Source organism: Lactuca virosa, chromosome 5 (assembly GCF_052849685.1).
Source record: "Lactuca virosa cultivar CGN04683 chromosome 5, Lactuca_virosa_CGN04683_v6, whole genome shotgun sequence".
In the NCBI taxonomy this organism is placed as follows: domain Eukaryota; kingdom Viridiplantae; phylum Streptophyta; class Magnoliopsida; order Asterales; family Asteraceae; genus Lactuca; species Lactuca virosa.
Window position 1 is genome coordinate 58,255,341 of NC_136430.1, and position 24,298 is coordinate 58,279,638.

Genomic DNA, 24,298 nt, shown 5'->3' on the forward strand with positions numbered 1-24,298 from the left:
TGAAGAAGTTATTTATGGTTTTCATTATTAAATTAAAACGAAATTTTTAGACTGTATTTTTGGGATGTTACAAATTCCATGAAATTACACTTTGTACCCTTGCTAAGACATTAGTGGAGTGTGTGTGGTTAACCGGCACACTAATTAGCTCTAAGCAAAGGTGGCAAAGGGTGACTCGATGTTTGTCATAGATCGATGGAGCGTGTGTGGTTCACCGACACGTCGATTAGGTGACTGTAACATTGGGGACACCATGTATATTTGCATGGTTATTCACACCCGATTTGTGATCCTCGGCATCCCAGTCACAAACTTGTGGGGCATATCAAGATTTAAGCATGCCATTGAAAAGTTCAATGAATCTCAAAAGATCTAGGAGTTTTCAATACATTTAAAACTTAATTCTCTTTTGGTGGAAATTAGTGAATCGTCATTCACTTACCTTCAAATTATTTGCAATTTAAATTACGGCATCCTTCTTTTAAATTGTAAATAATGTTGTTGGATCCTAGCCCTAATTTCTCATTTGGGTGTTTAATTGGGGATTCTTATCTAATCAAACTTTGTCTCTTTTCTTTTCAGATGTCGAACTCAAACCACAACGCTTCAAGCTCGAACGCCTCCGGCTCATTCTCACTCATGAATTTGTGTGGGAGGGTAATCTTCGACGGAAACAATTTCAATGATTGGATCCGCAACATAAGGATGGTTACCCGCTACGAGGACAAGGAATATGTCCTCGACAAGGAGCTAAAAGAGGTGGATATGTACACTGCTACCCCCGAGGAGATCGCTGCCTTTGAGGCCCATGAGCGTGATGCCACGAAAGTCCATTGCATCATGCTGGCGACCATGACTGCGGAACTCCAAAAGTCCTACGAGGACTTCTATCCCTATGAAATGCATCAGGCCTTGGTTGAAAGGTATCACCAAAGTGCGAGGAAGGAGAGGTACGAGATCATCACTTCGATGATCACGACCAAGATGAGAGACGGAGAGTCTATCACTGCTTATCTGCAGAAGATGCAGAGGTATGTTGACCGCCTGCTGAAGTTAAATGTTAACTTCGATGAAGAGCTGGCAATTGACACCATTCTTCATTTACTACCACCCTGCTTCAACCAGTTTCACATGACCTACCACATGAACAAATTGGAGGTCACATTGAGAAAACTGCAAGGTCTATTGAGGACTGCTGAGAGTAACCTCAAAGACAAGTCCGTTGCACAAACTCCTACTCCTACTGCTGCCCTAGTCTTGGCTATTGGGCAAGGAAATGGTAAGAAAAGGAAGGCTCCCTCAAAGAGCCACCATAAGGGAAAGTCTCAAAATGGCACCTCTTCTAGTGGAACCAAGGCTGGTCCCACTGCACCCACCTCAAGCCCAAAGGATGCAGAGTGCTATCATTGCCACAACATAGGGTATTGGAAACGAAGTTGCCCAAAATATCTGCAAGATATCAAGGATAGGAAGATCAAGCCGTCCTACGCATGTATTTATACTATTCAATCTAATGATTCATCACATTCTATTTCTTGGGTACTTGATACAGGATGTGGTTTTCACATTTGTTCTGATTTGCAGGGCCTAAGAAGAAATAGGGATGTGGAGCATGGGAAGATAAACTTGATCATGGGGAACAGAAGATCGTCGCCTGTCACCAAGATTAGAGTTTACTCTTGAGTGCTTAGTAATGGATTAGGACTAGATTTGAATAATTGTTGCTATTCTCCAGATATGGAAAGAAACATCATTTCTTTTCATGGTTTGTATAGACAAGGATTTAGATATTCATTTGATAATGAAAAGGGTTCTATTAATGCTTATATTAATGGTGTTTTCTATTTTGAAGCATTCCCTTGTAATGGAATATATGAAACTGTGATGGTTGTAGACAATTTAGGAAATGCTGTGTTGTGTATCGATTCTTCCAATAGTTTGGACAAAGCATGCTTGTGGCATTGTCGTCTTGGACATGTCAACAAGAAACACATAGCCCAACTCCAAAAGGATGGAGTGTTGGAGTCATTCGACCTTAGGGACGATGACGTGTGCGAGTCTTGTTTACTTGGAAAGATGACCAAGTCACCCTTCACTGGTTCTTGTGAAAGGGGTGAGGGTTTATTGGATCTCATACATACAGATGTATGTGGGCCCTTTAGATCCACCACAAGGGATGCAAGCCGCTTCTACGTGACTTTTACCGATGATTATAGCAGATATGGATATATCTACTTAATCAGGCATAAGTCAGAAACCTTTGAAAAATTCAAAGAGTTCAAGCAAGAAGTGGAGAATCAGTTGGGCAGGAAAATCAAGATGCTTCGATCTGATCGAAGTGGAGGGTACCATAGTCTTGAATTCCACAACTACATCAAGGAATGCGGAATCATTTCGCAATTAACACCTCCTAGGACACCGCAGTTGAATGGTGTAGATGAGAGGCGTAATCGAACCTTGCTGGACATGGTTCGTTCCATGATGAGTCATGCTTCGCTACCTATCTCATTCTGGGAGTATGCCTTAGAGACTGCCGCTCATATCCTTAACTTAGTCCCTACAAAGAATGTTGCCAAAACTCCTCATGATATGTGGACAGGGAAAGCTCCCTTGTTGGCACATATCAAGGTTTAGGGTTGCGAGGATTTCGTAAGACGAGAGACTCACGACAAGCTCGAACCTCGTAGTGAGCGATGTATTTTCATCGGCTACCCGCAGAAGTCCTGTGGATATCTCTTCTACAGACCGAGCGACAATGTTGTCTTCGTTGCAAGGAGAGGGGTTTTCCGAGAGCGAGAACTCACAAGCCAAGGAGACAGTGGGAGGCAAATCGATCTTGAAGAGCTTCAAGAGTCGAGCGATGAAGGAACCTCTAACACTGGCATTCAACATGAGGAGGAAACTCCTGTTGAATCGATTGGCGAGTCCTTACCTCTTAGACGTTCCGAAAGAGTTAGTGTTCCACCCCAGTTTTATGGTTTCCATATCACTACTGAAGGGGGTACGTTTATTAGTGATAGTACACTTGTAAATTTGGACGAACCTAACAACTATAAGGAAGCCATGGCAGGCCCGGAGTCTGCGAAATGGAAAGAGGCTATGGACAGCGAGATTAAGTCCACATACGACAACCAAGTTTGGAATTTGGTTGTCAATGTGCCGGGTCGTAAGACGGTCGAGTGCAAGTGGATCTTCAAGAAGAAGACCGTCATGGATGGGAAGGTACACACTTATAAGGCACGATTTGTTGCGAAGGGCTTTACTCAAACTCCCAGAGTTGACTATGATGAGACCTTATCACCAGTTGCAAAGATAACGTCTATTAGGGTGATGCTAGCCATTGTTGCATTTCATGACTATGAAATATGGCAGATGGATGTCAAAACCGCTTTCCTAAATGGAAAGTTGGCTGAGGATGTTTACATGAGTCAGGCAGAGGGTTTTGTCGATGCGAAGTATGGAGAATTCGAAGAAGGTACTAAAGCGATTTAGTATGGAGAATTCGAAGAAGGGGGAGTTACCAATCCAAAGTAATGCCAAGTTGAGTAAGACTCGGAGTCCGAGTACCGAAGTTCAGATAGCAGAGATGAGCCGAGTACCTTACGCTTCCGCAGTTGGCTCGATCATGTATTCTATGACTTGTACTCGCCCTAATGTAGCCTTCGCTTTGAGCATGGTCAGTAGATATCAAGGGAACCCTGGCAAAGCACATTTGACCGTAGTCAAGAATATTCTTAAGTACCTTCGGAGGACCAAGGAATGGTTTCTAGTCCTAGGTGGGAGTGATGACTTAAGGGTGCGAGGGTATAGTGACGCCAGTTTTCAGACCGACCGAGACAACTACCGTTCACAGTCGGGTTGGGTCTTTACCCTGAATGAAGGAGCAGTGACATGGAAAAGTTCCAAGCGGGAGACAGTAGCTGATTTAATGTGCGAATCAGAGTACATAGCGGCGAGCGAAACGTCAAAGGAGGTAATATGGCTGAAGAACTTCATTGGAGACCTTGGAGTTGTACCGGCCATAAAGGAGCCTATGGAAATATTCTGCGATAATGAAGGAGCGGTTGCCTTGACCAAGGAACCGAGGGATCATGGTAGATCTCGACATATCGATAGGAGATATCATTTTATTCGATATCGGGTAGAAGAGGGACTATCCGTAGTGAAGAGGGTATCGTCAGAGGATAACCCAACAGATCCCCTTACGAAGGGACTGAGTAGGGTTAAGCACCTGCAGCATGCTAGGAGCATTGGGCTGAAGGACGATATTAGGTTAGATTAGATAGCTTAGAGACGTGTAATAGATAAATTGTAATTAACACTTGATGATTAAATAAATGAGTATTATTTATAAGCAAAGTTACTGTCTTATGTTAATCCTTTAACTATTGTTTCACTTTGCATGTTTTGACTTCCTGAATAATAAGATTATTCGAACGTTCCACAGTCGCTCATACTTTGGGAGTAGGTATGAAAGAAGATTGTCTAAAGTGTATTAGACATAGCAAAGGTTTGCTGCAACGTTCATGAGTGCTTATGAATAAGATTTGAGTATTGGATTAGACCCGCGCTTGCTGGTATCACTTCATGGAATTTATCTCGAGTGATCGCAAGACGATAATATCATATGGTCTTAAAACCTAGATATATGGTTTATTATTTTCAAGTTGGTTGTGCATTGATAATGCGTAAACGCATCAGTAACTTGATGTTATAAAACGCATTGTTGTGCATGTTTTGATGAGTGAATGGTAAATGCATATAAGTCGATGTTTATCTGTTCCTTCTATCCTAAGAGGGTAAAAGCGATATCTGGGCCCCTCGATGATTTGATTTGACTTATGTGCCGGGCCCGGTCATGACTGAATTGATGTGTTCAATTAAGTTCTATGTCAAACGGATCAGAGATCGAGAAACAAACTGCTGGACGATAAGTACGACTATGTTCCATGTAATTGTCCACACGATATCTAGAACGGAGGACTATACGATCCCTTATCTAAAGGACAGGTTACTGATAAGATCAGAGTTCGACTGCGTCTTTGAGAGCTACGATTGCTAATCGGATTGTACTTACACTATAGTTACTAGACTTATCCAAGTGGGAGACTGTTGGATTAGTGTCTAAGCCCGTAACAATATTTGGTATGTACTTGACCCGATTGTGCATGTCCTTTTGGGTTGCCTTCACCAAAGCAACTTGATAGGATGAGTTATGGAAAGAGAGAGAGAGAGAGAGGTTATTATGGTTTATTAATATATTATATGAATAATATATTAAAAGAGAAATCATATAGTTTAATTAATATTAGACAAGAATTAATTATGTGGCTAAAAGACATTAATTAATTAAAGGGGACTAGAACTGTCAATTGTGTGATAGTTGATATTTGGGCTGAGAATCCTTATGGATTAGGGCATGGACGAAATTAAGGAGGAGTCCATCCTAATTTCGTCCAAAGGGGGCCTAATTCCAGAAGGTGCTCAAGTTACTTAGGGCCTAAGTCAGCCAATTAGGGTTTTGACTGAAACCCTGGAAGCTCAAGTATATAAGGACCCCTAGAGCTAGTTAAATCGGCCACTTGATCCCTTGGAAGCTAGGAGTCGACTTTTGCCTCTCATCCTCTGTCCTATACATCATTCTCTTGCTTGTGGTGTTTGTGAGCCATTAGAGGTGTTACACTTGTGACACTAAACTTCTTGAAGATCAAAGGATTCTTGCAACCAATGAAAGGTATCATCTAAACTAGTTTATTACAAATTTCGATTTCAATGTATGCTAGATTAGGGTTTAAAGTCTTGGATGAATTGCATGTACAATAGAGAATCCTAGATCCAAGCTTTAGGGTTTTGTATGAGCACATAGGTTTGTTCTTTTGTGTAAAACCCATCAAAAGTTACCTCATTCACCAGCGTATTGTTTGAAAGATTGTCTGAAGGTTGTTGATTTAGTTGCTCGGCTATATGTTCTAATTGTTTTTCAATAACTGAAATTGACTTGGAGTTGTGTTCTTCTTTGTTGAAGGTTTCATTCAGTATGTCCAACATTTGATCCAACTTCTTGCTAAATGAAGATTCATCTGATTCTTGGTCCTCCAGAAAACAAGGTGATTCATGGTGTTGGCTTTGAGTTGAATCATCAGTCCACCAACAATCAGCGTCATATGGATCATCACATGTATCATAATTATATGACTCATAGTAGAGATCATTATAATATTGATATTGGTCCGAATTTTCTCTCTTCCACCACATGTCTTGATTCATGTAAGTATATTATTTCACTCACCACCGTCCCTACAAAAAAAAGAGTGAAGATTCTGAACTAAAAATAAAACAAAACAAAAAATAAAAAAAATATAATGACTACTTCAACACAATAGTTTAAGCGCACAATCTCCCCGACAACGACGCCAAATTTTGATCGAGGTCGTTGTCTCGATAAAAAATAAACCTCACACACACACACTAGATAGCTAGGGTAAGTAAGGATCGAATCCACGAGGAGGTTGTGGTCAAACTTTGTGTTAAAATAGTTAACGAAAAAACTACTAGCAATTGTCACGAAAAAAGATTAAAGCAAAGATCAAACAAAAAGCTTGGAAATTTATTAATTAAAACGAAAATCTCAATGAGAAAACTAGAGTATCCCGATTCAGTTATGGACAGTTTAATTCACACACTTTCTTCCCTAGAATCCCAATTCAATTACTTAGATGCAATTGGGGTTTATTATCTTGTAACACATAATTTTGGGCACACGATATGTTCATTCAACTAGTTGTCTTACTCCCTATGTCTAAACGGATTAGGAGTAATTAGTGAATTAGCAATAAAGTGTCTTACAACTACCTATTACCATATTAAGTTTCAATATCATAAGTTGGAATAATATATGTTGATTCAATCACTTGTCTTTATTCCAAAACTAATTAAACTTGGAACAAATGATGAATTGACAATAGACTATCTTAATTATGACATCAAACAATTCATACAACCCAATTTCAATTATCATTACCAAAGATCATCACATGAAGCATAAAAGAAACAATTGAAATTAACTATAATCAAGTAATAATCAAGTGTGTTCATCCAAAAGTCCTAAACATCCCCGGAAGTAACCCTAATGGTTTAGCCTTCCATTGAGTTCAGAAAACAAATAACTTGAATGAGATGAATAAAATGCATAATAAAATCCAATAACAAACTTTAAATCATGAAACAATTATAACCTAATTATTATCAAAGGTTGAAACAATAAAACCTTGAGAGACAAGTAAGGAAATTCTGAAATTGTAGTGGTGATGATGAACATCCTTGGTTGAACAATCTTCTAATGTTAAATCCTTATGAACTTGATGATTTCTGGTCTTGAAACCGGATTGGAGTGATAAAAAATGTGTTTGGAGAAGGTTTTAATGTGTTTGTAACTCTCCAAAACTGGCCAAAATCGCAGGGGAGAAGTCCAAAGTCGAGTAGGGTTAAATTTCCTTTAAATAGGTGCTGAAAAACTGATTTTCAGAGCTGTTTTCCGTGTCGGCGTCATAGTGGGCGTCTTAGACGTCATGTAGGACATCTGGGCGTCCTTCCGAACGTTTTACATGTCTTCTGTCGTCCTTGATTTACACTTGAAAATGGCCTAAAACGGGTGGGCGTCCTAGGGGACGTCTTGGACGCGTTCTAGGTCGTCGTTCATCTTTGGTGCCCCTGTTGGTGAAGAAAACAGTAGAATCAGTAAAAACAAAAAATATGAAAGTTGTAGTAAATTTTTTCTAGTTTCCAGAACTTATTTACTCATGTCAATCGGAGCTCCAAAACTTGAGATATGATCAAAACATTGAAGAGTGGTCAAATTTCTCAGCACCATTTTTTTCATTCCTTTAGCAATTCGTCTCCCATACTTGTTAGCTTCATTTTGCTCATTTTTCTTATGGGTTCCGCCCACTTTAGCAGTAAGTAGTTGCATGCACATAATGTTCAATATTTTATCAAAGTAGTGCCATTCTTGGACAATTATACATCAATTCAACATATTTAGTATAATTTATTGTGTAATAAATATAGACCGGTCAAATCCCATGACCAAAATGTAAGTAGTGTTGTACTAGAGAATAGTATTATGAAGTTTCATCTTTACATAAAACTAATTGAATGTATGTTATCCCCGTAAACCAAATGTATTGTTAATACCCCATGTGAGTTATCATAACCATGCTAGCGACTAGTTGGGCTGTTACGACGTTCTTCAGGCGTCAGAATGTTAGACATTTGTCACCCTAGACTTGCCGGTCTAACTGTAGTTAACAACTTAGGTGCAAGGTTGTAAGTCCGGTGTAGATCTATACACAAGTGTCACACTCTTTTACCGAGACTCTGGTTACAATACAGGTCTTTTATAGGTACCCTGGTAGGTACGTGAAGATGATGTCTCCCAAAAATTGTATTAACGGTTTACGTGTAGTGTAATGAAAACTCTTTTGCGAGTGGAAAATATTATCTTTCCATAAAAACTTCATAGTGTAAAATAATTATACCTTTAAATAATTATTTGTTCGTCCCAAAAATAATAAAATAGTGTTATGCTCCATAAACTATACCTATTATAGCTTATTGTAAATGTGTTATTGTGTCCATTATATATCTTTATGTGTGTGTGTGTGTCTATATATATATATATATATATATATATATATATATATATATATATATATATATATATATATATATATATATATATATATATATATAAGATAGCATGTCTAGATGTTTTAAAGGTTTATATCATATAATTTACATCTACATAAGTATAAGAACTTTCGGTATGATAAAACCATATTTTCCTAGTTTTTGGCCTTTTTAACGACAATAACCGGTAATAGTGAGAAATAACTTAGTAAAAACTTATTTTCACATTTTTGAGATATTTAAGTAGAGTTAACTTTATATGTTTGAAACAACATATTTTTGGTCAAAACCCACAAAAATGGTGCTCTAACTTACTTAGGACCATTTTTGCTAGAAAGCCATATTATGCTCACAAAAATCCTTGTTTTTATAGTTTGTATTTATAACCTCAAGAAAATATGACATGTTTATACTTGATTTTCATAGTTTTGAACTTCAAACTATCATAACACATATAAAGGTTCAAATAACTAGTAGTAACCATGTAACACTCCGTTTGAAATAGAATAATTAAATAATAAACCCTGAACTCCAAGATGTAAATTTATATTTTATATTATTTTATAATGGCCCTAAAATCCATAATATTTAGCGGGGTGTTGGTTTCGGGGAGCCAAACGATATATTTTGGACTTTAGGGGGTTAAAGTGTAATTCCGGGATTTATTTTGTAAAGATTTTCAGAAGTCAGGGTATGATTGGTAATTTTTGAACTTATTATGAAAGGATTTTTAAAAAGGCAGGGACTAAAGGGGTAAATTCCGGACTTAAGTTGAAAAGATTCTTATGGGGAGGGACCAAACGTGTAAAATGTGCATATGTTTGAAGTTGAACATGGGTTAAACCCATCACCCTCATGTAACCTCCATATATATATATATATATATATATATATATATATATATATATATATATATATATATATATATATATATATATATATATATATATATATATATATATATATATATATATATATATATATATATATAACCTTACGTAAACCCTAACACCACCCTTGTCAATATATATATATATATATATATATATATATATATATATATATATATATATATATATATATATATATTGTGTGTGTTTATTTTGGACATTATGTAGTAAATTCGTATTTTTAGCCGGAATTGTAACAACCAGTTATTTTCCGATCAATGTAATGACAAAGAGTCAAATGCTGTAATCTCTTTATGAATTAATAGAATTAGCGTCAAAAAAGAAATGTTCAAGAAGCTCAGTTTGAGTATACTAAGTGGTAGATATCATAATTAGGTTTCCAAAAATATAAAGAACACTAAAATCCGAGGTGTAACGAATGAGTTATGACCAATTGAAGGTCCGTAACAATTCTGGTAAGACGCTATTAAGCGTAAAACGAGAAATTTCAATAAAATACTTTTTAGCCTTAAGTATCTAAATGAAAGTCGTAGATATCATTAAACCGTGAATGTGCATAAAAAGAACGCCCAAATCTGACTTCGTATGAGGAAGTTATGATTTTTCGAAGTTTCGGACATAGGGATAGACAGCTAAAAACTCGAAATAGAGATCGAGTGACTTTTGGCCAATGCAACCTAAACGATAATCGAATATCTCGACAATAGTAATACAACGGTAAAAAGACAGACGAAAACGGACGTCGGATGGAGAAGTTACGGATTTTTAACGGACTTTTCCAGTCCCGACCTGTTAAAAATATATTATTATAGATAAAGTCAAAACTAGCCAACGGAGTCTAAACGAAAGTTGTAGGGTATAGTCTCACCTACGCGTAGATATAAAGAACGCCAAAAACGGAGCTCGTACGCGAGAGTTACGTAATTGAAAAGTTTGGAAATTCACATTACGCCCTGCGTAATGGATTACGCCCTGCGTACCAGGCGATAAGGGCCTTGTCCCGTGTGCCAGCAGACCTCCCATCGGCCATCAGAGGCTCGTGACGTAAGCGCTAACGACCCACTACGCCCTGTGTACTCCTAGAGTACGCCCAGCGTACCGAGGCGGTTCAGCCTCTATAAAAGGGGTGCGAGGGTTCCGGGCTTAATTGCTCAACTCTTCTCTTTCTCGTGCTTTTGCTCTGCGTTTAACCCCTCGAAGCCATCCCGAAGCCTCGGTTTTCATATCCAAGTTCCGAAGGAAGTTTTATGATCCCGAGATTCCCGAGAATCCCGAGAAATCAGCTTTCTCCAGTCGAAGTTCTGCTCGATTCTTGTCTCATCTTCTTCAAACCGCCACTTCAACCAAGTGAGTTCATACCCCTATCACTACGTTTTTAAATACTTTTTTTAAATGCTTTTAAGGGGGGGAATACAAGTAAACACACGGCTAACATCGTGTGAAACGTCAATCTTGGATATACTTTTCATACTGTCGTTTTAACTATCTTATGAAGTCATCATCATGCAAATTATCTCATAACACAACTTTACTCTCTTGGGAAAAACAACATGCTTTATAAATGAAATATGTTTTGTTTATAAGTTTGCATATTATAGAGTAAACATTTCAACTACAACATTGTATATTCACAAGAACATAACAATCTCTATTATGCCTTTGTTAATATCGTTGAAAAGGATAAACATTTCAGAAACAAATACATTCATTTTAATACGGGACTTAATTGAGAATTCGTGAGTCATTCATCTTCAAAATACCTATTAAGGTACCGCTAGAAGTCCTGTTTATAACCTGAATCTCCCGTCCGGAGAACGTGACAAGTGTGTATAGATCTATACGAGACTAATGATCCCGCGCCCTGACTGTTAGCTACAGTCCCCGGGGTGACAAGTGTGATCTCATTTCGACGCCTGAAGAACGTCGCTACAGGAAAATTATGATAGTACGGTTATGAAAACTCACTGGATAGACAATTATTATGGTATTACGTTTTCACGGGAAAAGTAACAGATGCAGTTCTTTTCACATTCAAATACAAATCTTCTTATAGTTTTGTTTTATAATAAAACTATACATCATTCTTTTGAGCATGTCATAGTTGCTAACAGGTTACGGTCTTGGTCATTTGAGACTGCATTTCACTTTTAGGAAAATATAGGATTTTCCTGGTTCAAATACATACAATTTATACAACAATCTTTCATACTCATTTCATACATTTGTTAGAAAATATCGGATTTTCTGGAAAACATACACAAATTTTCGAATGGCATATATTTTCTCAAAACACTACTTATGAACTCACCAACTTTATTATTGACACTTTTTCTTTGAAATAACTTGTATTCTCAGGAAAATGCTAAACCAGGTAGCAACTACTTTTGAAGACTAACGCACTGGCGTTTGTAACATATTTTGGATCACTATATTGTATTTGATATTCAAACATGTAACACATACAATCATGTAAACTTTTCAAATATATTTATATTATGGTGGTGTTTCCGCCGTTCAGGTTTGGGGGCGTGACAGATTGGTATCAGAGCTTTGTTTATAGTGACTAAGTATATCAAAACCATTTTTGATATACAACTATAAACACAACTGGGAAAAAACACTCTGATTGAGAGTTATACTTTTAAAATGAAATTTTTATAAAGTATACATGCATACATTGCATAACAGGGTCAGTATCATATTGAAAACAATATAGAAGTATTATAGATGAGTTGTACAGTGCAGGTATGCTTTGGAACATGTAATCGGAACTGGGATGAATATAGCCTGATCAACTATATTTGTCCGAGAGCCGACTAACGTATGCCAGGGAGTAGCTGCAGTGGACAACAAGTCTAAAAACTTACCAAAAGCATAACCTTTTTGAATCAAACATAATATTTAGAATACTATAGGAGTATTTGGTAAATGCAATAAGTTTAAACTTTGATACTTCCGTATGTGCTTTAGTTTATAGTCAATTCTTAAACCTATTCTCATATAGACACAATGGCTGGATTCCATCTACCCGGAGACCCCTACTACCCCAATCAAGGCAACGGAGGATGGGTGGAAGACGACCCAGAAGAGGATGAGGAACCCATGGAAGAAGAGGAAGAGGAAGGATCTGACGGGACATAATCAGAACCAGAAGTAATCAATCCACCAGCCGTCCGACCTCCTGCGGTTCGAAGAGGTTTTCAGGGACCAACTCCTGTCTGGGGAAGTCACATTCACCATTGGAGTCAACAGCAAGGATTGCGCCCTCCCTACGGCATGTGTCGGGACTTCTACGACGTCAGTGGTGGAAGTTCAGCTGACCGGGCACTCCCAGTCATTGTGGGCAAGCTAGCCAACCAGTCCTACCAATCAGGAGTCCAAGCGAACCGGATTCGCGAAGTAAACGTGGAGGTACAAGGTAACGCAGCCGATATCCGTCGCCTGGACAGATTGTAGGAAAATGCCCAACTCCACACCGATGTACTCCAAGGCCGAATGGATGCAGCCCTCTCTAAAATAAGGGAAATGAGGGAGCAGCAAGCCATCTTTGAGAGGCATCTAATGGAAGCCAAACAATCAGACGCGGAGTCTAGCTCCAAGCGCCACCCGCGTCGCAAGTAGTACTTGCTCGACTCCAAAATTTTGTTATAGTATAGGATCTCGGCTAAAAGTCCTACTTTTCTTTAACTTCTGTATCGGAGACCTTTAGAAAGGTCACAAATTTCCTAACACTATGATGTAACCCAACTTATATATATATAATGAAGTATTTCCTTTGTGTGTAAAAATTTCTTGGTTATCACTCAAATTCATAAGTTTATCTATTAATATATAAACTCTCATTATGAATCAAACTCAAAACCTTGTTTAGGTCAAATCCAATTCATGAAATGTTTAAAATAACTTACTATTTAACACGCGAATTTCAACCATTAAAGACTTATTGTCTTCATTGTTATTTCTTTGATAGCACGATGCCGCCTCACAGATCTGCTCGCAGGGTAAACAACACAACACCAACGCCACCACCACCACCTCCCCATTATGACCCCAACATGGTGCAGGCTGCTATCTCCGCAGCAGTAGCAGTTGCACTGTCACAAATAAACTCTAACGGCAATAGAGGGGCCGGAAGTAGTACCAATCATCTTAACCATGGCACTGGTCATGGTCAGGTCAGGGAATGCACAAACAAAGAGTTCTCAAATGCAAATCCAAAGATGTTCAACGGCACTGGAGGAGTCATTGCACTTATGCAATGGTTCTAAAAGACCGAGACGGTCTTTGAAATCTGTTCATGCCAAGAAGCAAGCAAGGTAAAATTTACTGCTTGTACTTTCACAGACCGAGCCCTCACATGGTGGAAGGGCCATGTGAAATCGGTATCTCTTCCAGTCACCAACGCCATGAGCTGGGAGGACTTAAAAGTCCTGCTATTAGAAGAATACTGTCCAAGAGGCGAAATTCAAAAACTGGAGCAGGAGTTATGGAACCTAAAGATGACTGTGTCCGACCTAGCCGCCTACACGGCCAGGTTCAATGACTTGTCAGCTCTGTGCCCGGGTATGGTCAACCCGGAACAAAAGAAAGTGGAAAGATACATATGGGGGCTGTCACCCCAGATTCAAGGGCATGTTTTGGCTTCCAACCCAGTCACATTCAACACTCGCGAAGCGCCTGGCACAACGATTAATCGATCACGGGGTTAAACAAGGTACCATCACAGTTGCTGCTGACCCACCGAAGGAGGTAGAGGACCGAAGGAAACCATGGAACAAGAGAAAGGGGCAAGCACCGCAAGAGAACCCCAAAAGGCAACAGTTAGTGACAGCTCACGCTGTTACTGTCCCTACCACCACCACACCAACAAAGCCGTACATCGACAATATGCCGAAGTGTAATAGGTGCGACTTTCATCACCACGGACCCTGCTGTGAGATGCATTGCACCAAGTGCAACCGGAAGGGACACACTGTCCGCTTCTGCAAGGGACCAACCCAACCAGACGCTCCAGCCGCAAATGTGGGAGTAGGTCGTACTTGTTACGAGTGTAGAGCAACGGGACACTTCCGAAGGGACTGCCCGAAAGCAAACCATGGGAATACTAGGGGAAGTGGCCGATTATTCGCAATAGGCCAGGAGGAAGCCGTTGCAGACCCCACTGTTGTTACGGGTACGTTCCTCCTCGATAACTCATATGCATGCATGTTATTTGATAGTGGAGCGGAGAGGAGTTTTGTGAGTCATAGTTTTAAAAATCTACTCAAACAAATCCCTCAATCATTAAGTGAAACTTTTATAGTAGAAATGGCTAACGGGAAAACAAAAGGCGCTAAAGAAATATACTTAAACTGTACCCTCTCATTAAACAATAAATCCTTTCCAATCAACCTCATGCCAGTCTCAATAAAAAGTTTCGACGTCATCATAGGCATGGATTGGCTAAGTTCTCATCGTGCGGACATTTTATGTTACGATAAGGCCGTGCGCCTTAATCTGCCAAATGGCGAAGCCCTCGTTATTTATGGCAACAAACCTAGCACCCCTCTTCGTATCATCTCTTGCATCAAGGCTTAAAAATATCTGCGCAAGGAATGACACGCGTTCTTGGCACATATTGTGGATGTGGATCGAAGAGTAGAAGACATAAAGAGCGTGCCTGACGTCTGTGACTTTCCCGATGTCTTTCCTGAGGATCTTCCAGGAATACCTCCTACAAGGCAAGTCGAATTCAGAATCGACTTAATTCCTAGAGCCACCCCTGTGGCCAAAGCGCCGTATCGCTTAGCCCCAACAGAGATGCAAGAACTATCCAGTCAACTGAACGAACTTCTCAGCAAAGGATTCATCCAACCAAGTTTTTCACCTTGGGGAGCACCAGTGCTTTTCGTGAAAAAGAAAGACAGATCGTTCAAAATGTGCATCGGCTACCGAGAACTCAACAAACTTACCATTAAGAACCGGTACCGCCTACCACGAATAGACGATCTGTTCGATCAACTCCAAGGAGCAAACTACTTTTCCAAGATCGATCTGAGGTCGGGATATCACCAGCTGAGAGTCCTAGAGAGCGATGTTCGTAAGACGGCCTTTCGAACTAGATACGGTCACTACGAATTCGTGGTGATGCCGTTCAGACTAACCAATGCACCCGCCGTGTTCATGGACTTAATGAATCGGGTATGTCGTTCGTTCCTGGACAAATTTGTGATAGTATTCATAGATGACATACTCATCTATTCAAAAAGTAAAGAAGAACATGGTCAGCACCTGAGACAAGTCTTAGAGACACTAAGAACTGAGAAGCTTTACGCGTAATTCTCAAAATGCGAGTTTTGGATTAGGAAGGTGGACTTCCTAGGTCACGTGTGTTGGGTTTTGAGCATTCTAACACTCCTATGGTGTACATGCAACCCTAAATACCTTGGATCTTTGTTTTCTCTATTATACATGCAAATATCATTTTCCAAGGTATTTATCCTAACTAGCATATTATGAAGTACAAGTAATATAGAAACTAGTAGAAATACATACCTCTTTGTTGGTGCTTGATTCCATGGAGCTCAAGAGCCTAGTGCCCCAAATGTGACACCTCAAATGGTTCACACAACATCAAATGCACTTGGAATAACTTAGAGAGAAATGAACACTTCATGAAATCGCCTAGCCCTCTTCATGCATACATGGTGGCCGATTTTGCACAAAATAAGATGCTTATATAGTTGTTACAATTGGGGTAAACCCTAATTGTCATGGCTTTCCATTTCCATGGGTTCAAATACACCATGGAGCATCCTATGGGTTTTAGCCCAACTTGATAATCCATGGAGTCTTAGCCCACTATACAAGTATGGATGATTTACACAATCAACCCATATATTTAATTAGTCTTCTTTTGATCACTTAATTAATTCTAGATTAATTCTTGATCAATACTAATTAAATAATCTTATTAATATATTAGAACTTATAATATATTAATAAACCTTAAGTGTTATTTCTCTCATTTTAGTCTATCAAAATGCATGATGCCATGCAACCCAAATGGACCATGTCGGGTCGGGTCAAGTGTATACCAATTATAGTTATGGACTTAGACACTAATCCAACAGTCTCCCACTTGGATAAGTCTAATAACTATTATTGCAAGTACGCCTTCACAACCCGACCAGCAATCGTAGCTCTTAAAAGCTGCTGCCGAACTCTGAACAAATCAATAACGCGTCCATTAGATAAGTGATCATATATTCCTCCATTCTAGATATCATATGGACTGAGACATGGATTATAATCATTCTCTCTGTCCATTTGTTGTTTCCCGATTTCCGATTTATGACGACTGACTAATTGAACAAATCAGATCAGTCCAGGCCCGACCGAGCACTTACATTTTGTCATCACTAAATCATCGAGGGGCCCACAGATATCGCTTTTATCCCTTTGAGGGTAAAAGGAATGGATAAACTTCGACTCATATGCTTGTACTGGCTAGTTGTTGAATCATACACAAAGGCACGTTTTATAACATTGAGTTACCAATGCGTTTACGTGTAATCAATATATAACCAACTCATAGTCAACAACTCATATCTCTAGGTTTGAAGAATATAAGATATTATCGTCTCATGATTCACTCGTGATAAAATCCATGAAGTGAATCCAAATGAGCGTGGGTTTAATCCAATACTCAGAACTTATGAGCACTCATGAATGTTGTAGCAACCATTGCTATGTCTAATGCACATTAGACAAATCATACAAGCCAAATTCATGACAGTCTTAAATCAATACCTACTTCCAAAGTATGACTGACTGTGGAGAGTTTGAATAAATTAGTCATTCGGAAGAATGACCTAGTTATTCTGGAAGTCAAAACATGCAAAGTGAAACACAAAAATAATACTAATCCTGTATGGCCCCAACACTTTGAGTGTAAATAAAAACCCTTTTATCTAAGCACCATATTGATTACTCATTATTCATGTTTCGATTAATCAACTTAATACTTGAATTGAAACAATAGTCACGCCATGCTCCAAGCATGCACACTATGTTCGTCCAAACAATAGCTATGCCATACTCCAAGTATGCACACTATGTTTACATGTGGTCTTCTCTCTGTGAAACAGATCGATTGACAATATTTCAATGATGCTCATTTCACAATCCCAAATCCTTTATAATAAATGTAAGAACACCAAATTCTTTGTCATTTACCGTAATCTTGTTAGATTCTAAACTTATATGCAATGATCCTCTTGTAATGAATATGCACACAAGTCACAAAGACTTGGCAACAGACATTACAAGGTATTCCAATGGAGATCAATTCCATGGAAACGAAGTCTCAAATTCAGAGTACATTCCTTTGAACATCCTTCTTGAATTAAGTTCTCTAATCTTACACAAATTCAAAGAACAACTTCCACCTATGGAAACAATTCCACATTCCCATTTTGACCATCACTTTTGAACAAGAGTTGCCTCTTTTCAAAATATGTCAATATGGTCCTTACTCTATACTTCCAATTGTCCATGAGTAACCAATCTTTGGTAAACCTCAAATTGTCCTCGACAATTGCTTAATCATTTTAGTCGTATCCAGTTCTAATCCCTTTTCCATTTTAATTCACTAAACATTAGGAAAATTTAGAAAGGATAACTATTATAGCTCATGTAATCGATCCTATATCCGAAGCATATAGGACACGATTCATGCTATAAATTTTTATTTGCCATATTCTCACAATTCGAACTATGAAGAGGTATGCCGTAATCATAATCGAAATTTTGAGAACGCAACATATATAGAATTTCCTTATGTTGAACCATTCCAACATAACATTCATATATATCCTTGACTAAAGTTGATTAAAATCTCAATCTAAGCTTGTAGAATTGGAATGAAGTATAAAATCCTCTCCCTTAATTATAGGGAAACAACTTTTCAAAGCGAATTGAAACTTTTGTTTTCTATAATTAACATTGCTAACTTGCAACATAATCATCATGCTCCCACTAGCATAATGATTATTATCTTACTAGCATAACACTTATGCTCCCACTAGCTTTGACATGTACTCAGAAATCAGCTGGACTTCTAGAAAAACAATACTTTATTGATTTTCTTACCAAAGTTCAGATTTCTGATACGAGATGTTTTAATAAGACTTTATCAAAATCATACACCTTTCCTTAGATAGCTCGCTTGTGTGTCTAAACAATTATGAAGAGGGATGTCGTAATCATAATGTTTAGACCTTTTGTCATTCTCACAATTGCTATCTACTTAAAATCTACTTAGTGAAAGAGTTTCCTCACCATCATTTTCATGAATCGGAGAGAAACCTTATGACACTTAGATTTTATGGTGTAAGTGTTCCTATCCATGTGAATTTGTCATAACCATAATCACAAGACAAGGTTAGTGGCAAATCCAAACACATATGGACTGAACTTGTTCAATCTTAATTTCTTGCCACCCGGCAGCACAAGGGCCTACCATTGCTTCCAGGTTGTTATGCAAACAATTGAGAACTCATAGAACTCACAAGCATAGTCAACTTTTAACTGGAATAGACACAGAAATAAGAATATGTCAACACGATAGGTTACAAACCTCAAGTCGTGGGCTAGTCATTAACAATATTCTTGATTAGTTCTTGAAACTATCTCAAGACTCCCACTGTCCTCTTGACATATAAGACTCTCTTGCCCAATATTCAAGAGATAATGCGGATTCTTTTACAAACACTTCACACAATTGGCCTTAGTTGGTCTTTGTTTTATCCAAAACATCACAACTTACCAATTTCAAATGTACAAGAGTAAGAAAACCTTTTACTCTACATTTGACAAGTGTTTTAAACCTTTCTTAAGATTATGTCACTCAAGGCTCGATCTTGGAGTATGAATCTAAGATTTTATTTTGGAATGAAGTATGATTTATCTTTTGATTTAACCATTTCCACAATTCACGATTCCTCTCCTTAGCCAACAAATGCACTAAGGTGTCCTTAGAGGATCAATTGTGATATGGTTCCATAATCACTAAGATAATCATAAAACAAGATACACAAGTACTATCCCATCTCTTCATATTGAAGAAACTTTTATCTTTCTGCCTTATTTGATTCTTCTTATTCAACCTTTGTGGTGGACCTGACTAGTGCACAACCTAATGTACCCGATCCTTTATTCCTTCGCTTGACTCACATGTGAATGTGAACAAGGAATTAGTGTTAATTTACCAAAGATGAAAAATCTCATTCATCACACAATACAACTTGCATGATTCCAAGTTTCTATCCAACTGAAACTTGGGTGATGAGAATCTTTCCTTATTTGATAAATTATGACACTACCACAAACGAAAGAATCAAATTCATTTTTCCAATATTGCTTATCAATGGAAACATATAAACAACAATTTTTCACAAATGCCTTTGTAAGGATACTTAAAATAAATAAACTCAAAACTTTTCTTTTATTTTAAAAACTTGCGGAAAAACTTATCCTTACAATGCAAATTCATATGAAAACTTTGTTGTTATCTATTCCTAAGCAATATCTCATAACTCTTATGCAGTGGCTCAAAATTCTGGTCATCGAACCATACGATCAGAATCAGCACACTTTTCCTTAAAGCTGCCTTTGATTCTTCAAAAACATCAAAATGTAATTACATTACATCATGTATTAAGAATCTCCAAAAGAGACTTAATAGAGTTAGATAACTGACTTTACCTGAAGTAGAGTCAAACTTTTGACTTTACCATCCTTATGAGGTTTCAGGTAAATTCGGCAGCTTCGCAACCAATGCCCCTTTCCTTTGGCAATAGGCACATATGGACTCTTTGGGAATGGTACATGGGACTATCTGAGACTTAGCCTTTCTCTTTACCATTTGGTCAACCGAGTTGACTATGGCCGATCCCTTTCCATTGGGAAGAGAAAGTTTTTCTGGATTTCGAGTGTTACCATTGTTAATTTCCATGAAGTTATGGGAAGTCGATCTTCTAATCAAATTTGCTTTACCAGTGTTCCAAATCATTGCTGATTCAGCAGCACCAAGCAAATAGATAAGATCATTAAAGGGTCATGTCGTGGTCTGTCATCAGGGAGTGACTGAAGAACCAAGTCAACAGCCAACTACCTCGAGACTTCGACACCCGACTCTCCCGGCTTGTCAATATGTGACTTAATCTCCAAGACCTAAGCACAGATAGACTTTGTTTGCCAATAGGGATTGAGTGACTTAGAACTTATCAAGTCTTGAAACTTGTGGGATAGGAAGATTTATTGGAGGAGGTGGAGGAAGTGAAGTATGATTTCCAGTCCCACTAATGCACAACAAAGGGATTGATCTTTCACCTTGATTGCCATTTGGGATATCATCTTCATTAGGATAGCTTGTTCCTAAAGATTTGGGAAGACCATAGTAGTCTGAGGGAGACATCTATAAGGGAGAAATTCAAGTTAGTTGATTTAAAGTCCTTAATATAACACCCAATATGAAATATTAAGGCTAGGATCCAACAACCTATTTATAATTGGAAGAGGGATGCCGTAATCCAAATTATAAAATAGTTGAAGGTAGGTAAATGACGATTTACCAATTTCCACCATAAAAACGAAATATAATTAAGTTTTAATTGGATTTAAAACTCCTAGATCTTTTGAGATACATTGAACTTTCAATGGCATGTTTGAATCTCGATTGTGCCCTCTCAAGTTTGTGACTGGGATGCCGAGGATCACAAACATGGTGTGAATAACCATGCAAATTGACTTGGTACCCTTAATTTTATCACCTAATCGATGTGCCGGTTAACCACACACGCTCCACCGATCTATAATAAAGTCAAGTTACCCTTTGCCACTCTTACTAGTCCTTATTAGTGTGCCGGTTAACCACACATGCTCCACTAACGACTTGGTAAGGTACAAAGTGTAATTTCATGGGTTAGCACCTATTTCACATTTTCCTAAGTAACTAAGATTGGGAATTTATAAGTGTTTAGTTACTTAGTATTTATCATTATACTTTTAATGAAGGGAGAATTATAGTCCTTTCCTACCCGTTCGGCTAACGACCCTCCACCAGTCAAGGAAGCGGTGGGTGAGAGTGGACACCCATTAAACTGCCATTTTATAGGCAGTAACCTTATACCCCCCTTATAGACCGGCTTCGTGAATGAGGCCTACTAATGGTAAGATTGACTTTATCTTATACATATCTATATAATTAAAATTATAATAATAATATAAGGGTGTATTTTAAACATTTAAAATACTTGGTGGTTTAATCTATTAATTAAACTATACGCTTAATTTAATTAAACTTAAACCATGTCTTTATGGAATTATTAACTCTTTTAATTAAACACTTTAATTAATTTAATGAAGTCCATAAAGTTTGAATTTTAGCTTTTAAAATTCTAAGGGTTCAATTTGGAATTAAAGTATAGATGAAGAGTAACTTTACAAATTCCAAAACTTGAGGGAAGGTTTTGAAACTATTCAAGACTTTTCATTTCATAACTTATGAGTTTAATGTACATTAAAATGAAGACTCTTCATTTTTATGTAACTCCTTATCTTTTAATGACATCTTTTAAAGAAGTGACTCTTTAACATCCATAACTTGAGGACAAATTATGGAGTCATAATGCTATTTAATGTAAAAGACTCTTCACTTTTATGTAACCTATGACACTTTTATGAGTTTTAAGATTCATAAATATGACTTTTCATATAACTTTAAGACAAGTTACAAAAACATATTTTATGAACTAACTCTAGATTAATTTGGATCAAAAAACAACTAAAACACAATTTTTTTCATTAATCTAAACTAACTCATAAATCAAGGAAACATAAAAAAACTTTTGGTAATCCATAATTTGAGGACAAGTTATGGACTCCTTACAATTTCATTTAGATCAAGAATTATAATAACAAACAATTTGCACATAATTCCTATGATCTACCGAAACTCATAAGCATGAACATTCATAATCAACAATTTTCAAGAATTACATAAACATATATAAACTTGAAACTTCTATTATAGCATTGAAATTGGTTTAACACAATCATTACCACATTAAAAACAGGTTTTATAAGTCCAAAACAGTCAAAGGTAATGATTCTAGACCAATTCCAGCACCAAAACTCGAAGATATGCTGTTTGGGGGTCCAACTCGGCGAGTTGGATGCATTTTGTCTTGGACTCGTCGAGTCCCCTGTTCAGACAGCACAAAACTTCGATTTTTAAGCAGTTTGCATCAAGTATAAGTGAAAACAAGCGTAGGCTCTGATACAACTGTTGGGTTTTGAGCATTCTAACACTCCTATGGTGTACATGCAACCCTAAATACCTTGGATCTATGTTTTCTCTATTATACATGCAAATATCAATTTCCAAGGTATTTATCCTAACTAGCATATTATGAAGTACAAGTAATATAGAAACTAGTAGAAATACATACCTCTTTGTTGGTGCTTGATTCCATGGAGCTCAAGCGCCTAGTGCCCCAAATGTGACACCTCAAATGGTTCACACAACATCAAATGCACTTGGAATAACTTAGAGAGAAATGAACACTTCATGAAATCGCCTAGCCCTCTTCATGCATACATGGTGGCCGATTTTGCACAAAATAAGATGCTTATATAGTTGTTACAATTGGGGTAAACCCTAATTGTCATGGCTTTCCATTTCCATGGGTTCAAATACACCATGGAGCATCCATGGAGTATCCTATGGGTTTTAGCCCAACTTGATAATCCATGGAGTCTTAGCCCACTATACAAGTATGGATGATTTACACAATCAACCCATATATTTAATTAGTCTTCTTTTGATCACTTAATTAATTCTAGACTAATTCTTGATCAATACTAATTAAATAATCTTATTAATATATTAGAACTTATAATATATTAATAAACCTTAAGTGTTATTTCTCTCATTTTAGTCTATCCAAATGCATGATGCCATGCAACCCAAATGGACCATGCCGGGTCGGGTCAAGTGTATACCAATTATAGTTATGGACTTAGACACTAATCCAACAACGTGGACAGTAAAGAGGGAATCCACGTGGACCCTTCCAAGATCAAGGCTATCCAGAATTGGTCTGCGCCAACAACGCCAACCGAAATTCGCCAATTTCTAGGCCTTGATGGCTATTACCGCAGGTTCATACAGAACTTCTCTGGCATTGCACAACCTCTTACCTCCCCGACTCAGAAGGGTGTAATTTACAACTGGGGGGAAAAGCAAGATACTGCATTCCAAACCTTGAAGCAAGCCCTATGCAGTGCACCTATTTTGTCTCTTCCAGAGGGGACAGAAGACTTTATAGTATACTGCGATGCATCCAAACAAGGGCTGGGTTGTGTACTAATACAGCGAGGAAAGGTTATTGCGTACGCCTCACAACAACTAAAAACGCATGAGGTCAACTACACCACTCACGACTTAGAACTTGGAGCAGTGGTGTTCGCCCTAAAAATATGGAGGCACTATCTATACGGTACAAAGTGCACCATCTTCACAGACCACAAGAGCCTTCAACATATATTCGATCAGAAGGAGCTCAATATGAGGCAAAGGCGTTGGGTTGAGCTACTCAACGACTACGAATGTGAGATTCGTTATCATCCGGAAAAAGCCAATGTGGTGGCAGATG